Source organism: Manis pentadactyla, chromosome 8 (assembly GCF_030020395.1).
Source record: "Manis pentadactyla isolate mManPen7 chromosome 8, mManPen7.hap1, whole genome shotgun sequence".
Lineage (NCBI taxonomy): Eukaryota > Metazoa > Chordata > Mammalia > Pholidota > Manidae > Manis > Manis pentadactyla.
The window spans coordinates 92,762,954-92,780,919 of record NC_080026.1 but is presented as its reverse complement, the minus strand read 5'-3'; the positions used below and the strand labels follow the sequence as shown (position 1 = coordinate 92,780,919).

Genomic DNA, 17,966 nt, shown 5'->3' with positions numbered 1-17,966 from the left:
CAGAAGTATACAAATCAAAATGCTTTCATATACATTATTTTAAATCTAGAAACAGGAGGTCTTACAGCTTTTTAATGATAGAAATGAATTTTTAAAAAACTTTAAATACTGCTTTCTGAAATGTTCAAGAACATGAAATTGATGGTGCCATCCCCTAATAGATTTGTGTACTGTTTTAAAATTGCTGAAATTTATTCAATTTATTCATTTTTTAGTCCCCATGATATTTCCCTCATTTGTAGTATTGTGCTTCAGAATATTTTATTTTGTAAATATTTATGGAAAAATGAAGCAAACAATGCCATATAGCATCTTTACTCTGTCAGTTCAAAACTATCCTTTGGGAGAATAAGATGAGATGAAATAGAACTAAGGAGGAATAAGGGAATTCAATGTAAATGTATTAACTATATGTAGAAGTATATTTTTAAAAGGTATGTAAAAAACTCTCAGCCTAATAGAATTCTCATCCTAAATACTGTATTAAAATAATACTAGTTTGTTAGTATTATTTGGAGCTGTAAAAACCATTTTCAGTAAGACTAGCTAAATCACTTGCTCTATTACACTTCCATTTATGAACTCCAAGGGCAAATCATTATTGCACAAGTAATACTTTTCAAACCATTTTCTTTCAAGGCCACCTTTAAGTGAATGAGAATAGTCAATAATTTTATCATCATATATGTTAAAGTACATTAACAATTTATAACATAAAGAGCTATATCAAATGCAATTTCATCAAAATGACACACAGATCAAATTCACCAAATTAACCAATGATGAATGTTAGAACCAAGCATTAACCCAATTTTTAAAAATTATATTATCGGATTACAAGTCATTCCCTTTTAAAAAAGTATTTCAGGTCATGTCCTGGAATAATCTAGGGGAAACTTTTAACTGCCAGCACAGTCTTTATAATTCAGAGGCAGAGACTGTGCCCATCTCAGGCATTCTAGAGGGGATGGGGAGAAGGGAGAGAACAAAGCAGGGAGGATGGGGTGGGGGCAGACAGGGGTGGATTTAGGCTACCTGCTGCTATTGCTGTCTTTGTTCAACCTGAGCTCAAGTTTTTGCTTAAAGAGAAAAGTACAAGTTGTTGATATACACTGGGTTTTTTCATTAATAGCCTTCTGTTATTTTCTAATATAAATATGGTATTAGTTGGATAAGAAATGAATACAAATGAATGAGTAAAAATGATTCTAGTTCTCTTTGGATCTTAGTAATGTACGCCTGAAGAAAATGCGCCCATTTGCCTTCCTGAATCTATTTATTCATGGAAAACAATATAAAAACAAAACCCTTCACTGGGTCTGGCCTGGTTTCCATTTTGCTTTGAGAATTGACAACTGGGAGCAGTGGGCAAGTTACCCCGTTTCCTTAAAAAATCTAATAGTTTAAAATTAGTATGAAGTTTATTGTTATAAACAAACAGTGCCTTCTGTTGCTTCTCTGAGCAGGAGACTGGCTTGTCTAAGCTGAGATGAGCTTCTTAGATGGAATGGAGGGGGTGTGGGGGCTCCCTTTGGGGGTGGGAGGGAGTGTACCATAACAGCGGAAAGGCTTCCACAGACACCCAGGACTGCCTGCAGCAAGTACATAGGTGGGGCCAGCTGTGGGCTCTCAAAGCTAGAACTGCCTGTGCTGTAAGCAGAGGCAACTGCCCCAGAACCCCCCTTCTCTGTCCCTTCCCTTGCCTGTTCCTCCCTACCCTATTTTCCTTACTGTCAGTTTTCAGGCAGTGGCCACACTGCAATGGACAAGTGGTTGGGGGCCATGGCTCCAGTGTTAAATGCTGGTGACAAGCAGTGGTGCCCCCTGGCCATGGCTGTGTGGGTTCCACATAGTCCCTGGGTCCTGGCATGGTACATAAACCATGCCGGGTAAGGGTGACCAGCAGCCATATGGTGCCATCCCATCTGGGAGGATTGAGCGAGACCCCTAGGGAGCATCACGGTGGTGGGATGGAAGGTACAGTGGGTCAGAGGGTGTATGTGGGGGACTCCAGCCCTGCACTGACCAGCTGTGGCCGTTACGTAGCTGATTTTTCACCCCCACCCCAAGTTCTCTTGATACAGAAAACAGATGGAAGGAAGGGGACCAACCTGGCTGGAGTGGGAGGTGCCTGGGAACCTTGCCGGTTGGGTTCCTACCTTTCCTGCCTTGGGTCTCCAAGGAACTCGGGGCTCTATGGAGTGTTGTCTGGGAACCACTGCACCAGCTCACCTCTGAGGTCCTTTCCCCACTGGAAAAATGCTGCTAATGCTCAAAATGTCACTCCTTCGGACCTCTCCTTTGGGTTTACTTACATCCATAGAGACGGAACAACCAGGTAGAATTAAGTCACATCCAGGTGATCTTTTCTTTTCTTTTTTAAAAAAAATTGAAGTATAGTTGACATACAACATTACATTGGTTTTAGGAGTACAACTTAGTGATTTGACAGTTATATACATTATGAAATGCTCACCGTGGTAAGTGTAGTCACCATATGTCACCATACAAAGTTATTATGATATTATTGACTATATTCCCCAGGCTATACTTTTATCCCAGTGACTAATTTACTTAATAATTGGAAGCCTGCACTTCTTTATCCCCTTCATCCACTTCACCTACCCCTTGACCACCCTCTCCAGTGACAGCCACCAGTCTCTGCTTTGTCACCTGAGTCTATTTCTGATTCGTTGATTTTTTTCATTTGTTTTGTTTTTTAGATTCCACATATAAGTGAAATCATACAATATTCGTCTTTGTTTGCCAGGCTTATTCCACGCAGTATAATACCCTCTAGGTCCACTTCCTCTGAAGTCACTACTTCATCACCCACGATAACCACAGCAAAGGAAACTGGACCTGAAAAGTCTACTTTACTTTGTTTACAGGACTGCCTCTTCTCCAGCCCAAGACAATAACCTACACTGTTTACTAAACAACAGCTGGGGTGAATATCCAGTTTAGTAGCAAGGGGACAACACTTGAGTTGATTGCCATTTCGTTGAAATTCAGCACTGATGAATTTGGAAGTCTAGCACTCTGGTGGGGAACCCAGTGAATTATTGTCTGTCTAAAAGTTTAGGTTGCCATATGATCAATAAATATGAGAGATACCCTCTCAAAAAAAAAAAAAGTTTAGGTTGCATCTTGTATAAGCTACTGTAATTTACCTTTTTGTAGTCTACCATCACCATTTAATATGAATGGCTTTATTGAACAGTGAAGAAGCAAAAGTACAAGTTACATCATTCTGTGTATATACACTGTTAGTAGTGCCAGGCTAGTCGACACAGGATCTGAATTTCCCAGGATACGTTTGATTCTATTTTATAATATCTGTGTCCTATTGTTATGGCAACACCCCAAATTCAGGCATCTAAACTGTATTATCTGGACTGCCTCTTTAATCCAGACACAATCCCCCAAATCTTTGATCAGATCATGTGTTGCCATTTTGGGTGTAACAGTATGGTCACACTATCTAATTCCTCTGACATCACGAGTAGCTGAAGTAGAAGTCCCTGAACTGGGCTGGTGGTCCTACGTACGTTTCCACACACATTTTTGTCAAAGCATGCGAATTCTGACTTGAATTATTTACTTCATTCTAAGTCCAAATTGGCAATGCCAGTCAAATAAATCGGGCAAAGTATGATGGATTATGAAATGGATAAATGAACAGTAAGGGCTTCAGAGGAACCACCAAATTTATCTTATTTAAGACTTTGTGACAAGACGGTTTAAAGTACAGCTTTATGTGGCTCAATCTGATACCCTTTATCTTTCCTTTGACATAGGTAAAACAGAGATGCAAATAAGGAGTTTTAAATACAAATTTGCATACACCAATATTAAAATGAACATCCAAGAATCACTGGAACGCTAGCAGCTCCTTGTTCTCCACTGGATTTAAGGATGTGGGGCTGTGTAGTGAGGCTGTCTGGGCTACAGTCCTAATACCACTCACCAGCTGTGAGCACGTTTTTAACTTCTCTTTTCTTTCCTGCAAGATGGGTATAATAATAGTACCTACCTATAGGCTGTTTAGGAATGAAATGAGTTAATACATATGAAGTGCCTGGAACAGTTCCTGGCAGGTAGGAAGGCAATTAATAAACATTAGCTCTTATGACTTATTTCCACAAAAGAAATAGTTTTAGAGAACTGATTTCACAGACTGAAGACTAACATTTCCCCTCTATTTCAAAAGCTGTAATACTATATAGTATTATAATACCATAGTGCTTGATATTCTGTGCAGAATATGAGGCTGAAAACTCAGCAACATTTTTCTATTTCCCCTTTTATTTTAGGAGCCAGTATTAAGGCCAGATAATGAAATTTTAACCCTGGGGAAACTCTGAGAGGTACATAATCTCTGAGAACCCTCACAGCAGGGAATACTTTTGTTTTTCCACAAGGCTGGGCACTTTTGGGCCCCTCCGACTACTAGTCTGATCTCATATTGCCCAAATTCCATCTGCCTGAGAGTTCACAATCATCACAACGTTAGAGTCATAGGATCTGACAAAATCATGATTCAAGACTGAAAGGGACTTGAGTGATCAGTCACTTTTGGTAAAACCCCCTAATTTTGGTCACAATAAAAAGTGTGGCCTGGGAGGAGGCAGTGGTCATTAAACAGCTTGCCCATGACCATGAAGTCTGTGTGAGCCCAGCCCTAGAACCAGCCCCTTTCCTCCCATTTCTGGAACCCTGGTCTGGGGCTGTTTATCTTACAGTCCATTGCATGTTTCTCTCTATGGCACCTAGCATAGTGTTAGGTACACATTCAGCATTCAGTAACTCTTCCTTAAATGAGTGAATAAGTGAAACTGGCCTTAATTAAACATTGGTTTCAAAGGCATTTTTGGGTTCCTTTTGTGATTTGGGGGAGGAAATGAATTATTTTCTCAACCACTTATCTTTCCTTCCAACTTAATTCCCAATATACATTTCAGTGTAGATCCAGGAGAAAAAAAATCCCACTTTCTCAGGTTTTCACTAAATGCCTCTTAAAAATACCACCTTCCAATATCATTGTTAGAACTCATATCCTCTACTGGCTCATTTTCTTCTTCTAAATCTTATTTAAGATATTCATAGGACCATAGCAGTGAAAGAAATTGTGAACTGTTCATTTAGTTCACTCCTGAACCTGAGCATTGGCAGGGCAGGGCAGGACTCAGCCATGCAAACAAATGGACACAATCACACTGAGGAAAGAGGAGGAGCTGCCTGGAGCTCTGCGTCTGCAGCAGGGTTCCTCCTACTTGCCCTATCCCCTTTTACCCTTTGCCCTCCAAATTCTACTGCATTCTCTGTGAAGCCTTGCCCAATCCCTCCCTCTCAGCCTAGAATTCTATTATCCCCTTAAAAATTGTTGTAGCATTTTATTTGTGGCTTTTATTACACATTATCAATCACTCTTAAATTGTTAATTGTATTTAGTTATCTAAGCCATGTATAAATTCAAGTTGTAAAATTTCAAATATTATAATAATGGTTATGGATGGGTGTGAATAGTATAACTATAAACTCCTGGACAATTCCTCAAATTCTTGTCTCTTTTAGTGCTCTTGTGTATGCCTTTCCTATCCATTTATGTGTGCATTTTTACTTATAGAAATGCATAGCTTTGTTTTTACATAAATGGTACCATACAGCATGTATTATGCTGCAATTTGCTTTTTTCAGTAATGATATGTTTTGGTGACCTTTTTGTCTCAGTATAAATAGACTTACTTCATACTTCATTCTATTTAACTACTACCTAATTTTCCAGAAGACAGATGTACCAGATTTTATTTAGCTGTTCCCTATGATGGTTATTAGGTATTTGCAATTTAGAACTACCAAAACTCCACAATGGAAGGGAATTAACATAATGTGCCTGCCTCTCCAAGATACATACCAAGAAATGGAATTGCTGGGTCACAGAATGTACACATTATTCATTTCAACAGTGTCAAACTGCTCTCTGTATTGGCTATGTTAATTTACACACTGGTCAGTAAAATAAGAAAGTACCTACTTCCCACGAGCTTACCAATGTTAATCACTTCTTACCTTGTTTTACTTGCCCATATATTTTACTCCTAGGCTTAGGGTTGCAAGCTGTCTGAGAGCAGGGCCTATGACTTGTTTATATTTGAGTTTCTTCCCCCATTCAGAGGTGTTTAATAATGGAGCTCAATGAATGCTTCTTGAATGATCTCTAACCATAAGTTCTTTGTTCGTTTCTGTGCAAAAAGTATTTCCCAAGATCGCCTCTAACTTTGAGTTTAATTCTTAAGAATGAAAAACATTCTTAAGAAGGTGGTTTGAATTTTTGCACATCCTTTCCCCTGAACAAATTACAGCTATCTTGCATTTAAAGTTGCTTGAGACAGGATTCCTTCCTGCTTTGCTGGCAGGAGGTAGTGAACACAGACATAGTTGTCTCAGACAATAGCTACCAGGGTGTTCCACCCACTAGAAGACAGCCAACCAAAGGTGCCTCAACTTCCCTGGGAACTACATACAAGATGGAATGGGTCAAACTCTTTGGAACATTCTGGATCCAAGGGGTAAATTCTTCTACAGAGTTTTGAAATAGAGGAAACCATTAATAATGTCTAAAGCATGGCAATAAATGGATCCAGGTGAGGAGAAACTGTGACAGGATAGGAAGAGTGGAGTGGGGAACTGGGCATGTTTTTAAAGGAATTTTGGATACAGAAAAGAGGTTATAAAGGTGTGAATTATTCGAAAGAAGGTAAATTTTTCCTCCAGGCAGAGCCTGTATTTGTTTATATGATAATCTTGGACTAAAGCAATTCTAAAAATCCAAGAGAATGGTTCCAGATCTTGTGGGCTGAACATTTATTTGAAAAGAGTTTTCTAAAGGGGTAAAAGAGAACTTTCAGTTAAGTACTATAGAGTTGAGAATTACGCATAGCTTAATTTGTGTTTCAAAGAGAAACTGACCCTAAATAAGAAACACCATAAACGAAGACGCATTTTGCTCTTAATGTTTCTTTTCCTCTCACCTAGTGAACCGTCTCAATAGCAACTGCGCAGCCCGGTGAGGGTACAATTCTATTTCTACACGAACACAAATGAAGAAAGTGAGGAAGCCATTTGCCACGGTGGACTGATTGCCTCTAGGGGAATGGGCCCCTGAAGTCTGGGGGGCTTTGACCTAGGCCCTGTTTTGAATTCCCTGGAGCTGGACACAGGCTGGACAGATACCTCAGTTCATCAGCGCCGCTGGAATGCGTAAACTGCCTTTGCCATCTGGGTAGTGGGGTCGTGGTTCACACTGCAGCCTTCAAACACACGGACCCGCGCTTTGGTTTCTCAGCACATTTCTTCTCACCCACGTCATCCTTTCGCCCACCCTGGGGCCACTGCCAATAACCCAATCAGTGACCTGGCCGAAATCAGGCCCGCGGTGGCCCATTTCACGCCAGGAACAGTCAGCGACGGAAGGGCACGGAGGAATCACATTTGGCCCTTTTGGCCATTGTCGTGAGAACAAAGAGGGCAAGAGCGGAGGGCGCCCCCGCGAGGAAAGGCGGGGAAAGGCACCACAGGCGAGCTTCAGGAGGCGGGCGAGGCTGGAATCAGGGTGCTCCGGGAGAGCGGGCGGGAAGGCAGGGCCGGTCCCCGGCGCCGCGCCCCGCGCGCGATTCGTACCGCGCCTGGCTCTCGGCACAGCCCTTTCCTTCGTCTCAGCCACTTTACTTTTATTCCCTTTTTCCTTATTATTATTATTTTTTCCCGCGCAAAGCGGGCACCCGGGACTGCCCAAGCGAGCCGCGTAGGGGCCGCCATTTCTCGGGGGAAGCGCAGCGCGCGTCGGCACCGAGCGCCCCGGAAAGGGAACCGGAGGGGAGTGCCCGGCCCCGAGCCCTCCTCCGCGCCGGCCCGGGGCTCACGGTCGTCCGCGGCGCCCGGCCCGCCGCGCAGCAGCCCCCGGCCCTCGCCTCCGCCGCCCGCGTCCCCGGCCTGACCTTCGCCGGCGCGGCCCGCCCCCGGACCCTGGTCCCTTCCCTCCGCCCGGCGCCTCCGCACCCTTCCATTGTCAGCCCGAGCAGCCGGCGCCCAGCCCCGGCCCCGCGCAGCCCACCGCCCCCGGGCCAGACCCCTCGGCGGCCGGGCGCCTCCCTCCTCCCTCCTCTGCGCCCCAAACTCCGCATCCCCAGGAGCCCGCCGCTCCCTCCTGGGCTAGCCTAGCCCGCGGGCGGCCGCCGGACCCCGCGTCCCTCCTCCTCCCTCCCTCATCGCCAAGATGCCCTCGGCTCCTCGCCGGCCGCAGGAATTTTACCGCTTCTTTAGCACCCCCCTTTATTTCCCGAGGAAGCAAGTTGGGCAGCTGGATTTATGAAATTCTCTCCCTTTTTTTTGAGGGGAGGGTAGGCTAGTGGGGGTGCGCCCGTAGGGGTTGGGCGGCGGATAGAGGCAGGGGGTTCTCTCCGGCCCCTGCACTGCCCCAGCGGCGCGTTTTGTTTCCAGACCCCGAAGCCCCCTGAACAATAATGCCATCGCCATGGCGGGCTCACCTGGTGCTGCGCCGCCTGCTCCGGGCGCCTGGTGCCCTCCGCGCGCCGCTCCCCGGGCACAGGTTCGGCCCGCGCGGCTCCGGTGCCGGGCAGGACTCTTTGCCTTTCTTTGGGTTCTATCTGTGCTTGTCAATGGCGGCAAGCGGCAGTTCTCCGGGCCGCGGATAGTAGCGGGGGGAGGAGGAGGAGGAGGGAGAAGGGGTTGCTCCTTCTCCACATAACCACCTCTAGGAGGAGTCGCTCAGCCTCATCCCCCGCCAGCCCAGGCTCCGCGACGGGTCCGGGGGCTTTCGGTGGGGCTTGATGAGCTATTGTCCTTCAGGACCATTAATGATGAGACCGCGCGGCCTCCGCGTCGCTGGCGGATCTGCAGGATGCACCGAGGGCCACTGGCTAAGATGAGGCTTCCCAGAGCTGGGTACAGAGGCGCTACGGTCACGATCCACAGTCTCCTGTTAGCAGGATCCACCTTTGGTGGAAGAGGACGGCGTGGGCGTTCATCGGCCAGTTCTCGGGCAAGGCTTGGAAGGTGAACGCGAAAAATGCCACCTTCGATGGTCTCGTGTTCTTAAGTGTTACATTAATGGCTGTGTCCACCACTGGCACGATAACACGGGGTGGCCACAGCCACAAGAACTAAGAATGTATATATCCATGCCTGTTGGCTTTTTATAAATTAAGGCCGATTTAGAATCCAAAATTGCATTATGTTTGGAGTAGCAGATGTACGTTTTGGTGGGTAAGACTGTGCGTTGACATAATATTTTAATTTGATTGCCTTACAGTGTGTTAATTTGTAATATTGCAGCAGATATTAAGATTAGCACGAGGCCATTGTCTTGACCACATTTTATTAGTTTCTAGAAAATACAATTTTTTAGGGATGTGGTGGACATTATCACGTGTGAAAATGGGATTCATAAATTGGTCTGTTCTACTGGAAGTCAGTGCTGTCCTTTGTAACCCAAGATGTTGGCCAGGGCTCCATGGCTATAGGGCGGGCTTGAGTCAAAGGAATTTGTTTATTTAAGTGGGAAACGCCAACTTGATATGAGCCATCCATGCTTCCTTTGATTTCTCCCTGATGAGTCAAAGGACTGTGAGGCAAAATTTTGATCTCTTCAAAAAAGAGAAACTCGTAGGAAAACACAGTCCTTCTGCATTCTTCAAATGGATACTTTTCAAAGCCTTTCCCATTTGATAACCTTCTTTATATAACCCCTATAAACTTGAAAATATTTAATCAATGGGAACTTTGGGGTGACTGAGAGCCCAGTTGGCCAGAGTGGGAAGAACCCAAATGCCCACTGCCTTCTGAATTTTGTACTGGTTAGCCAGGGCTGTTGGTGGAGTTAGTAGATTGTGCTTTAGACCATGTGCATTTTAAACAAGTATTTTGCTGAGAAATCAGTTGACTTTCCAAAAGATCATGCATGTACCATAAAGGTATAGATAAACCTCTTTGTTTAAATTTCATAGGGTTTCTCAAACTCTCCTGGACCCAATAGTCTCAGTTTATTGGGACTTCCTTCACTTTTCCTAATTCTTTTACTTTCTCTTTGTGTGACCTCCCTGTTCTCGGTCTTTGAAGGTACTTTCCAGGTCAGAAATCTAGTTGGGATCAAGTCCTCTTTTACCAAGACATACATTTAAAAGTTTTCAAATGATCTCCTGGGGCATCTCATAATGGTTTCGATTTCCCTTTCTTAAAGGAAGCACCTCTCTCCCTTCTTATATAGATTTCTGGTGTCCATTCTTGATCAGAAATAACCTCCAGGCCAATATTCAAGAAAGTTCAGGAGCCTTCTGGGAGTGCTTGAAAAATACTCCTACCCTGTGACCCAATCAGCCAGGCTCACTGAGATATAGTTGAATAATTCATCAATATATATTAGATTCACATTCTCCCTGTAACTTCCCCATAAAATGTTATGTGTGTTCATTCTTATGTGCATTTAATGTAAGTGGTTCATCCTAGCTTTTTGTTATGGGTATCCTAAGAAAGGCAGGGGCTAAGAAATTGACTAGTCAGCCTTCTCCCATTTCCTACTGGGTGGTTTCTTCAAATAGACGGGGCAGGTGCAACTCAGAGAATCAAGAGGAATGTCAGATTCATAATACTCTTGTTCTTAAAAGAAAATGGTTCATAGAGTTCAACTGATCAAGCTTTTTGTTATAGGAAGAAATTTGGTATTCCGGTGGGTGAAGTGACTCAGCTAAGGTCACGGGGTTCTTTAGAGGCCGAGACTCCAGTGCATTTCCAAATACCCAGCTAACGTGGTCTCCAACAACACCAAGCTTCTCAGAATGTACAGGGGACAAATAGGCAACCTCTGAAGCAGATATAACTAAATTACATATATTTAATATAGGACATTTAACACATGAACGAAACCCAGAGAATATCATGTAGCTAAAATATATTTAGATTAGTCAACATGATTATAAATTCATCAGTAATCTTGAGTTCTGCAGTCGCCTCCAGCTCAGGAAACCTCTAATAAGGTGAATAGTAAATAGTGATAATAAGTGTTTGCACTTATTGAATGCTTACTATGTGCACTACTCTTTACCTTTACTCATTTAATTCTCACAACCTCTGTGGGGTGGGCACTATTTTCTCCTTTTTACTGGTGGAGAAAATGAGGCAGAGAGTGAATGAGAAACTTGCCCACAGTTACAGAGTTCAGAAGCAGCAGGCTCATGCTCTTAATCCCTGCCGTAATCTGGTAGTATGGATGTATGAATTTGCTTTAGCAAAAGAATTTTGCAATTGGTCACATAATCAAAAGTCTCTGACCATTTCCAATACATATCCTTAAGGAGTCAGTGAAAAGCCTTCAGATGGTTTAGTTGATTACCATTGCACTGAAAATATTTTCTTAACCTTTGACCTGTATGTGTGCATAGTATTATGAATTAATGTATTGATTGTGAGTTGACTCCATTAACGACAAGTATGTCTAGAAAATGTTTTATTGAGATGCAGGATAAATTGCTTCTCCACCTACAGACACGCATTTAATGTAGCATGATTTAGAGATGGAAAAAAAAAGTCTCCATGCAACTGGATTTGTATTCTTTTAAGTCTACAAAATCACCCACAAAAATCATCCACTGTAAAAATAGCTTCATCAGTTTTGCCCCCAAACTCTTTTTATTTTCTCAGCCTAATTTATGATGTGTGAATTGAGTGGGTTATTTTCCATGATTAATTCTAATCTGGTTTATGACACATGATAATCTGTGATCATTTTACCCTTTTGAGATCTTGGTATGCAATTACCCTGTTCATTTCCTGACCCTCACCGCTTCCAGGAGAACCACGTCATGTAGGTGTATATTTATATCAGACACATGTAAGCATGAGTATAAGATATATCCAGATTAATTTCATTTGAGAATTTCTGATATCCTTTGAAGTAACCTGAGATTCCTTGGGAGTGTCATTAAAATAGACGGAAATCATTGATTTAAGCTCTTCTTGGAATGTAAGTTAGGCAGTTCTAGATGCTGTATGAGTTCTATCAAGGCACCACCTGGCATAACTCAAAAGAGCAACTTTGGGGCCTGAGGTAATGAATGCAGACAAAGTACCAAGCTATACACTAACCCATATTCTAAAAAATAAATACAGCTTCTAAATGTACCTTATAACCTGGCAATCTGACTTAAAATTTTTTATTAGCTACAAATATGCAGTCTTTCCTGTTGTTACGTTTTGAATAGTGAACATGATTAGTGTTAAGCACTTATTTCCTTGATCAGAACTGGTGACTTTAGGGTCTTAATCATTTATGGAAGGGAATAATATCCTTAAAGGAAGGACACATAGGCGATCATTATGTCAGTAAAGCCATTCTTTTAACATGTCTGGATGAAATGAGCATCTTCATCTCCTAACAAAAGAAACATTTTAATACCCCTGGTTCTTAAAAACAACAACAAAATATGTTCTTTTTGGTACTTAAGTCCTGACCCTTTGGTTCTGGGAAAGGAGATTTACATGAATGGGTATGTTGTGTGCATAGATGATTATGTATGTACATCTATATATGAATAATCAAGTCTTTGATGCATATGGTACATGTGTATATGTTATAAGATGGGTAGTGACTGCGAATGCAATAGGTTCAGAATTAACGCTGGTTTGGATTTTAAAGGAATCTACCAAATGTTTAACATTTAACTGATGAACTATATTGTAAGGGAAAATGAAATGTTTCAGGTTTTTTAAAAGAACACATTGTCAGCCCCAATAATGCAAAGTTGTGGTTGGGAAAATAAGGCACGTGGTGTCATTAAATTTAGTGGAAAGAGAACCCAAAGCTAAGGGTAGCGTGCCAGTTGGTATTTCGCTCTGTTTGGTGCTAGAGCCCTCTGGGAGATCATCCCGTTACCTCCAGGCAGAGCTCTTTGTGGCAATTGTGATGGGAAGTGGCAGCATGCATCTGGAGAGTTTGGACCTTAGCATCTGTGTTGAGAGCTCTGTGCAATGTGGCCTCACACCCAAACAAAATTGCTCTTTACAATTTAGACCCGTTCTAGAGAATGGGGACATAGATTTTCCCAAATTCACAATAGCAGAATGCCAGAGTAAAACTATAATTTATTTATACAAATGGTGTGTTTTTACAAAGGCCATCTGTCAGTTGACTCTCTGATCTAAAACAAATCTGTTTGTTCCCCAGAAGAAATAACATGTCTGTTGAAAAAGGATTTATGGAGGACAGGCTGCCCAATCCACCAGCCATTGGTATAATAGTAACTATTTATGATATATTTACTTCTACCATAGTGCTGTGAGTGGAAACTATTACTTGTAAAGTATGGTAATTAATTTTTCATTACCTCCAAGCCAAGAAATGGAGCCCAGTTGCATTTATTAAGATTGCTGCATGAGAAACATATTTCTTTTGGGAAAAAATAAATATCCAAATAAATGCATTCAGAGAGCTTTGGTACATAGTAGCTTGCTGCTCTGATGGGTGGGAATAGAACCATGGGCTTGCACTGAAGCCCCAGATTCATTTTTAGAGGACAGATCACTACTGATGACCTGGTTACTTGATCATTAGGTACCATTGATGGCCCTTATTGAAAGTTAGATCTTATTGTTAATACTAAAATAAGAAAACGACTCTAGGTTGGGAGAAACAAATGGAAGAGAAGGGAAGAGCCCTGTCTCTATCTGTCCTATAAACAAAGGTGACAATCGAGTATTAGTTATTTTAAAAGACTTATTTCAGAATAGAATCTAATAGTTCTTAATACCTACTCTATTCAAGAAACTAGGCTAGGTCACATTAGAAGTACAAAAAGGCTTGTCTTCTCACAGGAAGCTTGCAATCTATCTGATAACTCAGGGCATGGAGATGGGTGCAGAAATCACCTTGAAACTATCAATGAAAAATAGTTTACAAGAGTCAGAAGTTATCACTGAACACTTTTCTTAAGTTAATACTGATTCTCAGGTTTTGGTTTTCCATTCTTAAAGTGAACTAAACCAGGTTTTCCCCCCAAAATATTCTATTTAATTTTTATTTACTTTTGTTCTTCAAACATTAAAGACAAATTACTAATACTTGAATATGAAACACAAATCAAAAGGCATAAAGGTTGACAGTTCGGGGGATCCTTTCACCTGTGTGCCTGGGCAGCCAGGTGGCCTCTCCAAGGCCAAGTTTCTTCTGTGTCCTTCTGAGCACATACTTTTCTCCTATGTTTCTCTTTGTGGACAGAGGGCTTATTTGTCTTCTCTGGGACTCTGAAGGAGTCTTAACATTCAAATCCCTCAGGGGACAGGTTATAAGAGAGTATATTTATTCCCAGAGTATATTTAGGTCCCAGGCAGAAGAGTGGACGCAGAGGCTCAGAGCCAGACATTGGTGACGGTATTGATGCAGGATCTAATGCTGCTGCAAAGTGAAAGGGCCCCATCTCCATATCTAGGAAAGCCCTCATGTAAGTCAAAGCCCAGGGACACAGCTGAAATACTTTCTGACTCTCTGGCTGACAGCCCAGAGTCACAGGTCTGAAGAGAAGAGGATCCTCTCTTTACATCTGGGTAGATCCTTGGAGATGCCCAGATGCCATTGGGCTTTATTTCCACAAACACCTGCCAGTAGTGGGGCTATAGATGAAGTTGGCATTGCCCTGGACCCCGATTATGTAGAAAAATATCTTAAGACAGTTGGACTGAATGTGTTTGGCCCCAAGTCCATTCTGCAAAGGGCAAAAGAAGTGATGAGGTGGTTGTAGGTTGGAATCACATCCAAGGGCATGTCTGCTTGGGATCTCTGTAGCTGGGGTCCAGGGGCATGGTTGCCTTTAGCTGGGGCTGCTGCTCTCTGGTTTGGGATGCCAAGCTTCCCATCAAGAGGCCTTTGGGGGATCCGAGGTTAGTGGACCAGGGCATAGAACCTGCTGTGTGGGCAGGAGACTGATACAGCCAAGGCACTGTAGGAATATGGGCTTTAGGAATAGTGGCAGTGGGGGAAGCTCTTGGCTTCCTACTGCCATTCAGCTATGGCCTCCTCAGGACTGGTTCTCAGCAACCCTCTTGCTTGCCCTTCTACCCAACTCTTTTTAATTTTTTTTCTAGGGATTCAGGCCCAGATTAATTGTGAGCTCCCCATGTCACACCCCTTGTTGGAGACTCAGTTGTCCCATCCATAGCCTCAGAGGGGACTAACTGCTCTCCGGGGCCCCTTGCAAGTCTGCAATCAGAGGAGGCTGGGGCTGCAGGAAGGGCCTGGTGGGAGGGCTTCCTGTCTACCCAACTCTTTATAGAGTAACTCCTTTGTCCACTCCCAGGCCTCAACATACCACTCTCTGCCTCACCTAATTATTCCTTCCATTTCATTTGGGTTGGGGAAGAGCATTCAAGCCTAGAGGGGAGAGAGTTCATGTCAGAGGAGCCTCAAGCACTTAGACACCTTTGCTATTTCTAGCAGTTTTCATCTCCCTCCCTCCCTCCCTTCCTTCTCCTTTGAATTTCTTACCTTGGTTTCTTGGGCACTTATAGGTCCACTGAGAACAGTTAGGGCACTTGGAAACTACAGGGTACTGGAACATCTTGTGTGTATGTGCATTTCTGTTGAGAAAATCCATCTGATGTTGGCAGGTTCTCAAAAGGATTCCTGCCACAAAAGATAGCTAACGCCAACTCGTTCTGCCCGTCTTGCTCCAAGCTCTCATCCTAAGCAGTTGAGCTCTTGTTCCTCTGTCACGTGCGCTGAGAAAACCTCATTTGTTACTTTGATTAGTAAAGATTGAAAAACTTTTTCTGTAATGGGCCAGATAGTAAATATTTTAGGCTTGTGGGCCAAGGGGCGAAATGGAGTATAGTATGTAGGTACTTATGTAATAAGAAAGAAAACAAATTTCCACAACTTTTTAAATAGAATTCTGAATATGATAATAATAGAATACATTTTTTTTTCTGTCAATACAGGTCTACTAATGAGAAGATGGAATTCTATTTTGGTGGTGGTAACATTTCTCTTACTGGGGATCAAATTTAGTTTCCACTATCATCAAAACTGATAGCCAATGTTCATCTATTAATACTGATCTGTAATGAGACTTAATATATTAAGTTTAAAAAATAAAGTTTGGATTTTATACAATTTTTTTATGTGTCACAAAGTATAATTCTTCATTTGATATTCGTTGAAATACTAAAAAATTAAAAAAAACATTCTTGTCTTATGGGCTGTATAACAACAGAGGGTAGACCCGTTTTTCCTAGGCCATCGTTTGCCAATCCCTGTTTTAGAGGATTCGCTCCGGCTTATGGTACACTGATTTGTTTCTACCACCTCCTCCTTGCTTTAAATGCTCATGATTAAAATAACAAATAATCCTAGAAGTTTTAGTAAAGTATAGCATTCTCCTATTCTTTCCCTGTCTCACTGCTGCTCCCTAGAGGCAACCACTTTAAATTATTAGTTATGTCTTCTGATATTTATCTGCATAGATAAAGAAAGAGAGAAAAAAGGAAGGGAGAAAGGAAGAAAGAAAATGAAAAGAAAAAAGGAATACTATGTTGTTTCTTGATTTATCAATTTTAGACATTACCTGTTAATTTCTTGCAATGGAATGAAATTTTAGTTCTCTTACACTCTTTCCTCCCTACCTCCTCTCCTCTCATTCTTTCAATATAGTTATCACAATTTTTGGTTAAACTAATATTCAGTATTTATATCATTGTGATCATACAGTTATTGCTCACTGCTAAACCATGTAGTGTACTATAACTACATTTCCTGTTTTGCCCAACATTTGTTTTTCCTGAAGGTAGTAATTGCCCTTTTTTTTCCTGCTTAATTGTCTTTGTGCTTTTTGGCAGATCCTACAGAACTTCAGAACCGCTGTGGGGAAAATGGAAGTTCCTGTGCCCAGAATCCTCACGTGACCCTAAACTACTTGATGTTATAATTGGCCAGCTGCTAGGGTAATGCTCCCACACCCATAGGCAGTAAGCTATTATTGACTGAATCGCTATATAAAGGGCTTTTCTCAGTGCTCCGCGCAGATGCAGAGATGGAGGTGGATTACAGACCTGCAGATTGCTGGATACAGATGTGATTCTAGTGTTTGACCTACCGCCGTGAGAATAAAGCTGGGTATAAGCCCTTTTACCCCAAGGATGTTCCATTAGCATTTCTGTTTCACTGAATCCATTGTGAACTTGCCTGGGGCAAAACCCTCAGGCAAGACAACCACCCAGGCCATATACTGTTGGAGATAATTGTACCTACTATTATTACAATATTGTTAGTGTTGTAACAATAGTGTTGCAATATACCTGCACCTGGGTAATAAGGAGTCATTTTCAATATAACTCTGGACAAGATGGAGCTAGTGGTGTAATATGATGAAACTGTACCTGCACCTGGGATGTTAGATCCTGTGGCTTTTGCACAGTGGTTTTGCAATCAGGTATAGTAATGATGTTGGAGTTTCAGTGTGACCAAGCTGGAGGCAGGAGAGACATGGTGAGTGCCCAGTTTAAGCTTCTTACAACTTGGAGGATGTTACTTCAGAGCAGAATGTCTTCATCACCTTGAGAACACCTGTGAGGACATGGAGACTTAAGGGGCCCCCCCACCCCCAAGCAGCCTGACATCCTCTTCCCTCCATTGCTGGTAATGTATCATTTCAGCTTGTTGTAGTGAAGTGGTGCTTGTGTAAGACTTCTGACTGAACATAATTTATCCCTCAGACTCACCACAGATCTCTGGGACTTTTCTCCAAGCAGGTAACGTAGCAGCTGTTTTGTTGCTTTCCCTCCCTTCCTCCCAAGTCCTCCTCCTCCTTCTTCTTTCTTAGACGTTCCTCTGGGATCTCTCTTTCCTTACCCTAGGCTATGCTGGTTGCTTTTCAGGATTGCTGTCTATTTTAGGGACTTCC

At 42.5% G+C, this 17,966-nt stretch overlaps 1 protein-coding gene across 1 annotated transcript in view; it reads right to left on the bottom strand.

The window, feature by feature from the left end:
• Positions 1 to 8,718, bottom strand: part of LOC118933860 (core histone macro-H2A.2) — a 49,102-nt gene extending 40,384 nt beyond the window's left edge. The window contains exon 1 of the mRNA XM_036928777.2: positions 8,550 to 8,718. The gene's annotated coding sequence lies outside the window, so the exon portion shown is untranslated. The remainder of the gene's footprint in view (positions 1 to 8,549) is intronic.
• Between the last annotated feature and the right edge of the window lie 9,248 nt (positions 8,719 to 17,966).